A 14885-nucleotide genomic window follows, 5' to 3' on the forward strand; every position below is an offset into this window, starting at 1 on the left:
CGATGAAAATGTTTTAGAACCAGACAGAGGTGGTGGTTGTACTACACTGTGAATGCATTAAATACTTCTGAACTGTATACTCATAAAACTGTAAAAATGGCAAAGTTTATGCCATGCAATGTTCATGTCAAAAAAAAAAAAAAGATAAAAGAAAACAAAGTGGATATAATTAAGGAGATTGAATCAGCAATCAGAAACCTTCCAACACACAAAAGGTCTAGGACCAGACAGCTTCACTGGTGAATTCCACCAAACATTTAAAGAATTAAGACCAATCCTTCTTAAACACTCCCCCCCTCCCAAAGAAAAGGCGGGAACACTTCCAGAACTATTTTTATGAGGCCAGCATTACGCTTATAGACAAACCAGACAAAGATGCCACAAGAAAAGTACAGACCAATATCTCTGATGAACACAGATGCAAAAATCCTCGACAAAATATACGCAAACCCAACTCAACCGTACAGTAAAAGGGGTCACACACCTCATCAAGTGGGATGTATTCCAGGGCCGCAAGGAGGGTTTGCCACCTGCAGGTCAACCATCATGACACAGCACAGTAACAAATGAAAGACAGAAATCATAGGACCATCTCAATACGTGCAGAAAAAGCACTTTGCAAAATTCAACATCCATTGTGATAAAATTCGGATAAGCTGTTAATATCCAAAACATAAAGACTCAGATACTTCAACAGCAACAAACAAAACTCCCAAAAAACCGCCAATCGATTGAAAAACAGGCAGAGGATCAGAACAGACATTTCCCCAGAGAAGACAAACACACGGCCAACAGGTACAGGAACAGATGCTCTGCATCTCTCGTCACCAGGGAAACGCAAACCGAAACCACACTGATGTGCTCGCTCCCGTCTGTTAGAATGGCTAGGATTAAAAAAATATGAAATAGGAGTTCCCGTTGTGGCTCAGTGGTTGACGAATCCGACTAGGAACCATGAGGTTGCGGGTTCGGTCCCTGCCCTTGCTCAGTGGGTTAACGATCCGGCGTTGCCGTGAGCTGTGGTGTAGGTTGCAGATGTGGCTCAGATCCCGCGTTGCTGTGGCTCTGGCGTAGGCTGGAGGCTGCAGCTCCGATTTGATCCCTAGCCTGGGAACCTCCATATGCCGCGGGAGTGGCCCAAGAAATAGCAAAAAGACAAAAAAAGAAAAAAAAAATGAAATAGCAAATGTTGGTGCAGATGTGCAGAAAAAGGAACACTTGGGTTCACTGGCACAGCCGCTCCGGAAAACAGTATGGAGGTTTCTCAAAAAATTAAAACTACCACGACCCCAAGATCCAGCAATTCCACTTCTGGATAGTTACCTGGAGGAAACGAAAACACTGACTCAAAGATACAGCACCCCATGTTGACTGCAGCATTATTTATAATAACCAAGATGTGGACTAACCTACGTGTTCACTAATGGACGAATGGATGCAAAAGACGTGTGTGTGCGTACACACAATGGAAGAGTACTCAGCCACAAACCAGAAGAAAAGCTTGCCCTTCGCAACAGAGGTGGGCCTTGAGGGGATGATGCTAAACAAACTAAATCCGGTTAACAGGGGCAAACTCTTGCTCTTGGAAGGAATTCACAATGAGATCCTGCTGTGTAGCCCTGAGAACCACGACTAGATACTTACAACGCAGCAGGACAATGGAAGAAAAAATTATGTATACCTGTACGTGTAACTGGGTCCCCATGCTGTAGAGTGGGGAAAAAAAGAGTGTGGTGGTGGAAATAACAATAAAAAATAAAATAAGACAGAAACTGTATTACTCAAAAAAAAAAAAAAATAAACTAAATCCAAGAAAGATAAACAGCATGCAATCGCAGTTATATGTGGAATCTAAAACAAACAAACCAAGCTGAGAGATGCGGAGAACAGATCGGTGGTTGCCAGGGTCGGGGGATGGTGGTGGTTGGGTGGGTGATATGGGTGAGCAGGGTCAAAGGATATAAACATCCAGCTCTAAAAGCAGTCAGTCCTGGGATGTAATTTACAGCATGGTGACTGTAGTTAATACTGTATTGCTGGGAGAACAGATCTTAAAAGTTCTCATCACCAGAAAAAAAAAAAAGTTTTGTGACCGTGTTATGTGGACTTGTGTTGATCATTTCACGACATATACAAATCTCGAGTTAAGATGCTATACACCTGAAACTCATGTGTTATATGTTAATTATACCACAATAAACCCCCACAAAACAAAGCAAAAAAAAAAAAAAATCATTCATTCGAATTGGAACAAAAAGAGTCGGGTAGCACATGCTCCCGAATGGAAAAGGGAGCGGCTTGGGGAGGGCCCGTCTCTTCTCGGAGCCTGTTTCTCCTGCAGGGGGTTGGATGCTCCCTGTGTGGTGGGAGGCAAGATGGGACCGAGAGGTGACTTTCCGAGGCTCTAAGTCAGCTGTGGACAACTGAGGGCCTGCAGGTGTTGGGACTCAGAACAGGCTGCCCCAAGATGTCACACTGGCATATTGACTATTGTGAATTAAAGTTTCTTGAACACACTGCTGGTGGGGGAAAAAATGCTATTAACACTCTGATTCCACCTCTGTGGGAAACTTCCAGGCCTCCTGCAAATGACCAGCTGGAGGCTGATAGTCGAGGCTTGATAGGAGTGAAATTAGAGGTCTTTCCCCCTGAGGTTAATTGGTCTAAGGTTGAATTATGCACCAGTAGGAAGAAAAGCATCTCAAAGCCTTTGTTGAACGTTTTATGCAAACTTTTCAAAGGCACAGTGCCTTTAACCCGAAAGCCTGGTGCACAGGAATTTCTTCATATCTGCTCTTATGGGAAAACTTCTCCCTGATATCAAAAAGCAAATGCAAAACGGTGTGGTGGGTTGGCCAGGCAATCGCTAAGCATACTAATAAAGCTGAAGTGCAATTCTTCAAAAATAGTTTTCGGGAATCCAGGGGGAAAAGAAAAAAAAAACTGAGTTGAAAGCAACAATTCTTGCTTTGCAATTTGAACCTTTAGAAAAGCAAAAGCATCATACTGATGGTTAATTAATCTTTGACAAAGAAGGTAAGAATATACAATGGAGAAAACAGTCTCTTTAGCAAGTGGTGTTGGGAAAGTTGGACAGCTGCATATAAATCGATGAAATTAGAACACACCCTCACACCACGCACCAAAATAAACTCAAAATAAATATGACACAACACCATAAAACTTCTAGAAGAGAGCAGAGGCAAAACATTCTCAGACATAAGTCGTACCAATGTTTTCTTAGATCAGTCTCCAAGGCAACAGAAATAAATGCAAAAATAAACAAATGGGACCTAATCAAACTCACAAGCTTTGTACAGCAAAGGAAACATAAACAAAATGAAAAGACAACCTACAGACTGGGAGAAAATATTTGGAAGTGATGCAACCGACAAGGGATTGATTTCCAAGATATACAAATAGCTCAAAGAACTCAACAACAACAAAAAACTCAATCAAAAAATGGGCAGAAGACCTAAATAGGTATTTCTCCAAAGAAGACACACAGACGTTCCTCAGGCACACAAAAAGATGCTTCACATGGCTAATTATTAGAGAAATGCAAATAAAAACTACAAAGTACCACCTCACACCAGTCAGAACAGCCATCATTAAAAAGTCTACAAATAACTAATGCCGGAGCAGGTGTAGAGAAAAGGGATCCCTCCTACACTGTTGGTAGGAATGTACCTTGGTGCAGCTACTACGGAAAATAGTATGGAGATTCCTTAAAAAACCAAAAATAGAGTTGCCGCATTATCCAGAAATCCCACTCCTGGGCACACATCCCAAAACAACTATAATTTGAGAAAATACATACACCCCAATGTTTGCAGCAGCACTGTTTACAAGAGCCAAGACATGGAAGCAACCTGAGTGTCCTCTGATAGAGGAGTGGGTAACGATGCAGTAAGTATACACTATGGAATATCACTCAGCCATAAAAGAGAACGAGATAATGCCATTTTGCAGCAACAGGGATGGACCTAGAGATTATCATACTAAGTGAAGTCAGAGAAAGACAAAAGGCCTAAGAGATCACTTATGTGACATTTCTGACCTTACTTATAAAACAGACTTGTAGACATAAAAAACAAACTTACAGGAGTTCCCGTCGTGGCGCAGTGGTTGACGAATCCGACTAGGAACCATAATGTTGCGGGTTCGGTCCCTGCCCTTGCTCAGTGGGTTAACGATCCGGCGTTGCCGTGAGCTGTGGTGTAGGTTGCAGACGCAGCTCAGATCCCGCATTGCTGTGGCTCTGGCGTAGGCCGGTGGCTACAGCTCCGATTGGACCCCTAGCCTGGGAACCTCCATACGCTGCGGGAGCGGCCCAAGGAATAGCAACAACAACAACAACAAAGACAAAAAAAAAAAAACAAAAAACAAAAAAACAAAAAACAAACTTACAGTTACCAAAGGGGAAAGGAGGTGGGGAGGGACGAATGAGGAGTTCGGCATTAGCAGATAAAACTACCAAGTATGGGAGTTCCGTCGTGGCTCAGTGGTTAATGAATCCAAACAGGAACCATGAGGTTGCGGGTTCGATCCCTGGCCTCGCTCACTGGGTTAAGGATCGGGCATGGCCGTGAGCTGTGGTGTAGGTCGCAGACACCGCTCGGATCCCACGTTGCTGTGGCTGTGGTGTAGGCTGGTGCTACAGCTCGGATTCGACCCCTAGCCTGGCAACCTCCATATGCTGCATGTGCAGCCCTAGGAAAGACCAAAAAAACCAAAAAAACTACCATCTATGCAGCAGATAAACAACAAGGTCCTACTGTTCAGCACAGGGAACTATATTCAATATCCTATAATAAACTATAACGGAAAAGAATATGAAAAAGAATATACATAGATAATATATTCTATATATATATAGCTAAATCACTTTGCTATACACGGGAAAGATTACTCTATAAATCAACTATATGTCAATTAAAAAAAAAAGAAAAAAGCATGACTCAGCCTAGCTCCAAGCTCACTCAGAGCTCTTCTCATTCGCCTCCAGACAACTGCAGGGATTATAAGAAATCAGGACGATGGAAGAGAAATGCGTCCTACCACGTGTAAGAGAAAGGGAGGTTCCCCTCGATCCTAAAACCCCCAGAAGGCTCAGGCTTCTCCTTCTTGAGGGACCGACCTCCCTCAAATGATGGGGTCAGCCAGTCCTCTCAGTCGCACCCCAGAGGGCACCCCAGACTTAAAGCAGAGGATCAGGAGCTGGATTCCTTGCTTGCTTTTTGGTGGAGGGACGGATGGATGGATTGCCTCTTTAAGGGCTGCACCTGCAGCGTAAGGAGGTTCCCAGGCAAGGGGTTGAATCACGAGCTGTAGCCGTCTGCTAGGTCAGCGCCACAGCCATGCCAGATCCGAGCCACGTCTGTGACCTACACCAGGGCTCATGGCAACGCCGGATCCTTTAACCCACTGAGCGAGGCCAGGGATCGAACCTGTGTCTTCATGGATGCCAGTCAGATTTGTTTCCCCTGAGCCATGACGGGAACTCCAGGGGCTGGATTTCTTAATTGACACTGGCGTGACTTTTTCCACCTTCTGCTCAGAGGATTTCTCTCTACCTGTCACTTCTGACTCTGTCCCAGCAGCCAGAGCCTCTGCCCAGCCTGTGACAACCCACACCCCAGCCCACCATAATATCTCTTAGGGCCTCCTAACACCCCTCATATCTAATTCCCAATTACTTACCAACAAACCTTATTTATTTATTTACTTTTTGGTCTTTTTTTGGTCTCTTTAGGGCTGCACCCGCGGCATATGAAGGTTCCCGGGTTAGGGGCCTAATCGGAGCTTCAGTTGCCGGCCTACGCCACAGCCACAGCATGGTGAGATCTGAGCCGTGTCTGCCACCTACGCCACAGCTCACAGCAACGCTGGATCCTGAACCCACTGAGCGAGGCCAGGGATCGAACCCGCAACCTCATGGAGGCTAGTCAGGATCCTTAACGGCTAAGCCACAAAGGGAACTCCAACAAACCTTCTTGGTAGAGCTCTGTCATGAATGCCACTAGAAAATGCAACGAGAAGGGTGATTTTTATTTCCCTACCCTCAGGCCAAGCCCACATCACCTACGCTCCTTATTAGAAACTCATCCTGATTTAAATTCCTCTGAAGAGGATGAGCCTTTAAAAGATGCCCCAATTAGTCTCAGGGCCTGAAGCTGGATGGTTACTAAGTGCTGGCCTGTCTGCATCAACTGGAAGAAAAACAAAGGGCTCCCATCTGCAGCCAAATACTTTCCAGAGACGCAGGGCGAGGAATTAACCCTATGATGACGCCCTCCCAGAGCTGGGGGACTTCACACTCCCTTCTTACCGCTAATGAAAGAAGGTTAATTTGGTTCAGACAGGAACCAAATCTATCCACCTGCACGAGTCCCAAGCGCCATAAACTTGTAATTCCCGGGCACCCTGTGGCTGTTATCCCCACCTCCCGCTGCTGAAGCCTGATTTAAGGTCAGGGACCTGTGGGCAGCTTCCTTTCACCCTGCATCCGACTGGCCCTTCTCTTCGCATTTGCCTTTAAAAGGAGCTGTTAACAAGGACGTGTGTGTCGCCACAGGGAAAAAAATTGCCTCTAACCTTTCTGTCTCTTCTGGCTGGTCTAAGAATTAACTTGATGCAAAACAGATAAACAGGAGGAAACCAAATAAAAGTTGACTACCACGTATCCATGGGAGAGACCCAGAAAAAACTGGAAGCTGTCACCTGAAATATGCCCTCAGCCCAAGACAAAAAAGGATTAGAGGGTGGGGCAAGCCAGTCCTGGGGGGTGACCAGGAAAAGCACCGGAAACAAGGGTGAGTGCGATGCAGGTGTAAGGCCTGGCGCCCTCCCCGGAGAAGTTTCTGGAGATTGGGTCCAGCTCCTCTTCCAGGGACAGAGGGGGAGATGCTTCTGAGTAGAGATTTTCCTCATAAAGGTAAACATTTGCTTTTCAGAGTTTTCCCCACTGTCCCAGTTTCCTTGAAAATGACCAGCTCAGAGTTCCCATTGTGGTGCAGCGGAAACGAATCCAACCAGGAACCATGAGGTTGCGGGTTCGATCTCTGGCCTTGCTCAGGGGGTTAAGGATCCAGCGTTGCCGTGAGCTGTGGTGTAGGTTGCAGAGACGGCTCAGATCTGGCCTTGCTGTGGCTCTGGCGTGGGCTGGCAGCAACAGATTGGATTAGATCCCTAAGCTGGGAAGCTCCATAGGCTGTGGGTGTGGCCTATAAGGACAAAAGACAAACAAACAAACAAACAAAGAGTTCAAAATACTTAACATGCCAGTGAGGCGTATTTTAGGGTGGCAAATTCTGCTCCCCTACAAAGCCTTAAATGCATTCTGTCCACACCTCCGGCTCTGGGCTTACCTGATGGTGATAAACCTTTTTGTCTACACTGCCTTAAAAATGATGGGGCTGCCTCAGGCATCCTAGGACAGGCTTTTGCCTCTCAATTATGTCCTGGAGCGTATTCCTCATGCCGATCGGAGTCCTTGGTCCCCAGTATGCCCCTCTCCCACCTTGCTCATGTGCGTGGCCACGCCAATTGGCAAAGCTGGGGCTCTAACCTTCCCCGCCATTCATCTATGTTTTCCTTGCTGTGTCTGCTCTCTTACAAGTTCACAGGCCTCCGCACTTCTCTACCCAGAGAGAGACCACCTATGAGCCGACTTAACCTACCCATCACCTCTCCTGGCTCACACTCCAAATCCAGCCCCTTCACTCCCCTCCCTGCGGGTGGAGAGCCCCACTCCATTCCACACCATTGCCTGGCAACTGCCGAAACGGTCTCGAAGCCGCGAGATACTCTCTCAGATGTCCTCTTAAGACAACCCAGGCTGACTTCTCTTTTGCGATGGCTCCCATCAGGGAAATTTCCAGGGAAACCTAACACCTGGTTGTGCCATGGCGCCCCCTGGCGGACACTTGAGTGGAGACTGTCCATTGAGGGACCAGCCCCTGCTGCAGAGCGCAGGGCTCACCAGCAAAGGGGAAACCACCACAACATGCTTTTGGAGTCTGACAGGCTGTTGGCACAATTTGGAGATCCCGAGAGTCTTAACCTCTGCAGCTTCTCCTACTGCTGCTGGGCGTGTAATTGCAGCTGTTTCAAACCTCCCTTCTAACCCTGCAGTTGTTCACTGCTCAGCCCCTACTCAGGAGTCTGATGCTTGATCTTCAGGAAATGAAAAGATGGACAGAGCTGCTGAAATTGGGGCTCAAAATGTGTCCACCCCCTGCTTATCCTTTCTTCACTCTATTTTTTTTTTTTTTAATTTTATGGCTGCACTCGCAGCATATGGAAGTTCCTGGGCCAGGGATCGCATCTGAGGTGCAGCTGCAACCTATGCCACAGCTGTAGCAATGCTGGATCCTTTAACCCACTGCGCCAGGCTGGGAATTGAACCCGCACCTCCCCAGCAACCCTGAGCTGTTGCAAGCAGCTTCTTAACCGATTGTGCCACGGCAGGAACTCCTCTCCACCCAATTTTTAAACCTGCTTTTATTCTTGACTGACATTTGCCATAGGCATGGCTATGTCATTAGCCCACGATAAAAAAAAAAAAAAAAGCCAAATGGACACAAAAAACGTGCCAATGATCAGATGGATTAGACTCTCGGCAAACAACTCTTCTTGTGACCTTGGGCTTGCACTTGCCTCCTCGTAAATGAGGTGTATGTGCAGACGAGGGTAATTAAGGCGCTGAAAAGACCAGTGGTTTTGCCCTGGCAGCCACCGAATTTCTGACCAAATTACTTCCCAATGACTACCTATGGGTCTCAGCCAACTTCTGGGAGAGCCCTGGACCCCCAGAAGCCCTCCTAGGCCCTCCCTCTGCGCCACTGCAAAGAGAGTTTACAGATTTGCCCCTGGCTGGGGGCTGTTCCCACTGCTTGGTTATCGTTCACACGGTTAGTGGCGGGACGTCGTTCACATGGATGTGGTGATGCTATCTATGGCCACGGTAATGAAATCAACTGAGATTACTGCTAGTTTTGACATTCCTTTCTGGATTCGATCAACCCAGGGAACTTGTTTTGCAACAGAAAGAAAGCACCTGCTTTTGCACAAACTCAAGGGTATTCATGAAAATTCCCTCCTCCATCCTATCCTCAACCATCAGGGCAAGTGGAACATAAACCTCTAGACATAAAAGGACCTCAGCAAAGCTCTGTCCAGTGACTGGGCTTAAAGGGCCAGAAGCTTTGCCCCGGCCCACAGAAAGATCGGGAATACTCTGCCAGGGGACACGGATGAACCTCTTTTGAGACAGTGTCTGCACACCCAATGCCTCCTGGCATCTCTGAACCTTGCATTCTTGGGACTGTACATGAGCGCTGGTGCTCTGCCCAGGTGTCTGCAAGAACTCACCGCTGTACCTGAAGCTCATCACCAACCAGGAAAACGGGTGTGGCCTCCCGGACCAACACCCTGACGTCCTTGGCGACCAGGGGACCTGGTGTGCATCGAGGACTTCAGAAGAAAACATGCACGGCCGCTTTGCTGGGAAGGACCTGAGGAGGTCCTGCCACCTACCTACACGCCACCAAAACAACGGGGAAATCCTCCCGGATCCGTGCCAGCCACGCCCAACCAGACCCAGGCCATGGCTCTCAAGACCACGGGCGAGCTCCCTGGTGGCCTAGGTGGTTAAGAAACCAGGGTGGTCACGGCTGTGGCTTGGGTCACTGCTGTGGCGCAGGTTTGATCCCTGGCCTGGGAACTTCCACAGGCCAAGGGCACGGCCAAAAAGAAAAAGAAAAAGCAAAACCAAAAGACTGATGGGAGATGGTCGCCACAGGTGACCCCAAAGTAAGGATTTCCAGGGTCAATTCCAGCCCAGATGCTGGCATCAGGATTTAGACAGCTTTCCCAAGATCATGGGTCCAGAAACTCCGCTTTCATCTATTCCCTGCTTTTTAAGACTTGCTAAACATACACACGCTCAACAAACCACTTTCCCACATTTATTGTTGTCCTCAGAAGCCTGAGTGGGAGTGCTTGCCCATCTAGCTACTTCCCCTCCACAGCTCCACCACGGTTTTTTTTTTTTGTTTGTTTGTTTGTTTGTTTTGTAGGGCCACCCCCGCGGCATATGGACGTTCCCAGGCTAGGGTCAAATTGATCAGCCACACCAGATCTGAGCCACGTCTGCAACCTACACTGAAGTTCATGGCAATGCCAGATCCTGAACCCACTGAGCCAGGCCAGGAATCGAACCCACAACCTCATGGATACTAGTCAGGTTTCTAACCCGATGAACCACAACAGGAACTCCTAGGGGCTCTTTTTAACCCATGTCTTGCTCTTACTAACCTTTACTTTTTCAACGGGTCAGGCACAAACCAAACACCCCCTTGCGCCAGTTTACCAAACCCTGGCCACATTAACGAATTAACCTGGCGGCTGGTTATGTCAACATGCAGACAGCACCGAAGCCTCTGACCTGGTCTTCCTTCCCGCCCCCATGAGCACCTGTGGACTGAGTCTGGAACACAGGGCCCTGCGTCTCCTTCTGGGGAGTTATTAGGGCCCCGGAAAACCTCTATAGAAGTCCAAGGGCTGCTCACATCCAGACTAAAGACAACAGGTGACAAATTGCCCTTGGCATTGAAAACAGGCGTTCCCGTTGTGGCTCAGTGGTAATGAACCCAACTAGTATCCACAAGGATGCAGCTTCGATCCCTGGCCTCGCTCAGTGGGTTAAGGATCTGGTGTTGCCATGAGCTGCAGTGTAAAAGGTTGCAGATGCAGCTTGGATCTGGCATTGCTGTGGCTGGGGTATCGGCTGGGGGCTACAGCTCTGATTGGACCCCTAGCCTGGGAACCTCCATATGCGGTGGGTGCAGCCCTAGAAAAAAAGAAAAAGACAAAGAAAGAAAGAAAGAAAAGAAACATAACAATGGACCTTCCTAGGGTGACAGGCTAGGACAATGCTGCAGTGGAACTTGGTGGTTTGATTCCACGGGTGGCATCTTCAAACCTCTAGAGGAGACTGGCAGTGACCCTGGCAGGACCTTTTTTGGGACAGGCATCTGCCAAGTTGCCCAATGTCCCGATGGCTCACAAGCCACCCTCGTGCCACTTGGGTATCACAGCTGCTCCCTGATAAAGCTGCATAACAGCACACACTCCGTGTGGGTGAACCAAACATCTAGACTGACTTGACCAGGTGACAAACCAAGCTTTAAAGTCACCAAAACCAAGTGACAGGCCCCCTGAACCAGCCATTTCACAGTCTGTTCTGCTCTCAGCACCTGGCAGAAGCCCACGGAAAATGAAGGCATATGGATGTTACTGTGACCAGTGGCAGAGCCCATGGCAAGACTCCAGACCAGGCGGCTGCAGGTGCCCCTCTAACCTTGTCTGCAAACCACACAAGTATACAGAGGGCTCCCACCTAAGGGGGTGGGCAGATGGGACATGGACACTTGGCTTGTGACCCAAGTCCTCCGCCCTCCACGCCAGCCGAGTCACAAACCTGGGCTCCTGTTCCTGCCGTTATGCCACAGAAATGTGACACCGAGAAGTCGTTCAGAATCCACTGTGTGTCACCAAGACGCCAAGTTCTTTTCAACTTCGAGGGGGTCCCTGCCGAGCTTTGGAGTAGATGCGTAGGAAAAACCGACCTTAACTCTCTCCTTAACCTTGAAAATATTCCAGCGGGGGGTCAACAGTTCAGCCTCTGTGTTGTCCCCAACCCGACGTGCTCGGGACACGCTGACCACTCAGCAAGGAGGAGCCAGGGCATCCTGGTGAAACCGCTGCTTCTCTGTGAGCCACGCGGGCAAGGAGGGTCCCCACCTCCACGGAAGGAGAAGGTTAACCCTTTCCATCAGAGAAGTGAGGCACGGCCGTTGTTGGACGGGTTTATGCCCGGGGGTCAGGGACCGGTTTAACGGGGGGTGACGTGTGGCCTTTGGTTTGTCCTTTTCTGTTCGTCCATTCTCATTCCAACCTCTGTTCTCTTCTTTAGCAGAGCTATTACCGCTCAACACTAACCCGATTTCTCTCTCCATGGCCACCAACTCTGCCTTCAAAACGTGAAACTTCCTGGGAAGTTTCAGAGGAGAGAACTGTTGGGGCTCAGAGACGCCACCCCAACATACAGCACAACAGCATATGGATTCTTCTTTTTTTCCGCCGTGTCCGTGGTACATGCAAGTTCTTGGGCCAAGGATCAAACCTTTGCCCCAGCAGCGACCCAAGCCACGGCAGTGACGATGCCGGATCCTTAACCCACTGAGCCACCAGGGAACTCCAGCATATGGATTCTTTTGAACTGAAGTTACTTAAGAAACAGCTGGTGGAAAAAAAAAAATAACGCTGACCAGAGTTCCTGCTGTGGCACGGTGGGTTAGGAACCTGACTGCAGCAGGTTGGGTGGGCCACAGATGCTCAGGTTCAATCCCTGGCTCGGCGCAGAGGGTTAAAGGTTCTGGTATTGCTGAAATGGCAGCGTAGGTCGCCATTGTGGCTGGGATCCGATCTCTGGCCCGGGAACTTCCACACGCTGTGGGTGTAGCCATATTAAAAAAACATACATACAAAGAGGGAGTTCCCATTGTGGCTCAGCGGTAATGAACCCGACTAGTATCCATGAGGATGCGGATTCGATCCCTGGCCTTGCTCAGTGGGTTAAGGATCTAGCATTGCTGTGGCTGTGGTGTAGGCTGGCAGCTGTAGCTCTGATTCGACCCCTAGCCCGGGAGCTTCCATATGCAGCGGGTGCAGCCCTAAAAAGCAAACTAAAACAAAAAACCCCCTCAAAACCAAAAAACAAATACATACAAACAAACTGACTTCCCTACCCCCTTCCCCCTAAAAGTGGGAAATAAATCTCCCACGTGCAGGTACCCTCCCTGCACCAGAAGGAGAGAAAACACCCTCACCGCCAGAGGCAGGGGATTCGAGGCTAAGACAGCTGCATAAACTCTGTTACCTCTCCATCAGTCCGCCACCTCAAGCACCAGCCCATTTGTTCTGTTAAATCTTCATGAAGAATTGTTTCCTTGTCTAAAAATGATGTATCAACAGCTTGCTTTGATCACTTTGGGGTCCCCTTTCTATGAGACCACTGGGTGTATGAATTAATTTTTTCCCTCCTGTTAATCTGTCTTGTGGCAATTTGATTATTGGGCCAGCCACCAGACCTCAAGAGGGGTGCAGGGGCAAGTCAGTTTGTTTGTATAAGGTCAGCGCCCAGATTTCTTGTATCTTCTCTATATTAAAAGTCAAATTGGATCAAGTTGCTAACATTTCAGAAAAACGGGGGTGGTGTGGATAGGTGGTCATGGAGGAGCCCAGATTTCCAGCTTCTGAAAACAGGACATTGCGTGTCGCCACCAGGTCCACGGGCAGAGTGGTTGGCAGGGCAGGAGCTGATGTGCGGCCACTCTAGATGGGACGATGTGTCCTCCATTTGTCCCCACCACTCCTTCTGTTTTAGGTGTGGCCCAGGGAGGCACTGAGTTTGTAACCCTGCTGCCCTAAACACCCAGCCCTTTTGGAGCAGGGCCCCCCCGGGCCCATCATGGCCCAGGTCTCTGCTGGGCTCCGAATGACCACCAGGTGGCGACCAAGAGTCAAGGACTGGCCAGAGAGCCGCATCCGGGCAGGGAGGCAGGGCCGCAGGCTCCGGGGCTCAGGGCTCCAGGATCTGCTCTTGCAGTGGATGCTTATAACTGGCTGTTCTCAGAACTGAGAATTCTTTTTTTCCCCCTCTCTTTATGGCACCTGCGGCATATGGACTTTCCTGGGCTAGGGGTCGAGTCAGAGCCATAGCTGCAAGCCTAAGCCACAGACACAGCCACGCCAGATCCGAGCCACGTCTGTGACCTACACCACGGCTCAGGGCAACACTGGATCCTAAACCCACTGAGCACGTTCTTCACCTGCTGAGCCACAACGGGAACTCCCCAGAATCGAGAAATCCGAGACTCTTGGGTCAGTCACATGGGCCAAAGGAGCAGGGGGTCTAGGGCTGGCTTTCTCCTTGGCCTTTTCCTCCCTGAGTCCTGTCTCCATGAAGCCACAGGGCCTGGGCCAGAAATGCACACAACTGAGCTGATCTCCCCGCAGGAGCAGGTCCAGGAAGCAGACCGAGGGGTTCTTTCTGTGCCTTTGTCTGGCTTGTTCCAGAGTCCTCTATGCCTGGCCATACACTTAGGACCCCCAAACTACGGCTGAAGGGCCTTCTCCTGCCCTCTGCTAAGCTGCTTTGGTTCAAGGTGTCTCAGATTAAGACCAAAGACACTTTTAATATCCCAAAGCAACTGAAATAAAAATAAAAAGAAACAAATGGGACCCAAAGAAACTCACAAACTCTGCACAGCAAATGAAACATAAAATGAAGGGACAACCTATGGACTCGGAGAAAATATTCGCCAATGATGCAACTGACATGGAATTGATTTCCAAAATAAAGCAGCAGCTCATGGAACCCAACAACAAAACAACCCAATGGAAAAATGGGCAGAAGACCTATAATAGAAATTTCTCCAAAGAAGACCTACATATGGCCAAAGAGCACATGAAAAGATGCTTAAGATCATTAGAGAAATGCAAATCACAACTACAGTAAGGTATCACCTCAGTAGGAATGACCATCGTTAAAAAGTCTGCAAATGACAAATGCTGGAGAGGAGTTCCCATTGTAGCCCAGTGGGTTAAGAACCCGACTAGCATCCATGATGATAGAGGTTCGATCCTCAGCCTCAGTGGGTTAAGGATCCGCTGTTTGCCGCAAGCTGTGGCACAGGTCACAGATGTGGCTCCGATCTGGCATTGCTGTGGCTGGGGTATAGGTCGGGAGCTGCAGCTCTGATTCAGCCCCTAGCCTGGGACCTTCCATATGCCTTGGGTGTGGCCCTAAAAAGACA

General features: G+C 48.8%; 1 protein-coding gene across 3 annotated transcripts in view; it reads right to left on the reverse strand.

Annotated features, from left to right (window-relative positions):
- The window catches only part of SULF2 (sulfatase 2), a 141507-nt gene that overhangs the window by 8250 nt on the left and 118372 nt on the right, over nucleotides 1-14885 (reverse strand). The window lies entirely within an intron of this gene.

The sequence above is a fragment of the Sus scrofa genome, chromosome 17 (genome assembly GCF_054392235.1).
Source record: "Sus scrofa isolate SSC_HxYL_T2T_F1_AM1 chromosome 17, Sscrofa_HxYL_maternal_Yorkshire_Landrace_v2.0, whole genome shotgun sequence".
NCBI lineage: Eukaryota > Metazoa > Chordata > Mammalia > Artiodactyla > Suidae > Sus > Sus scrofa.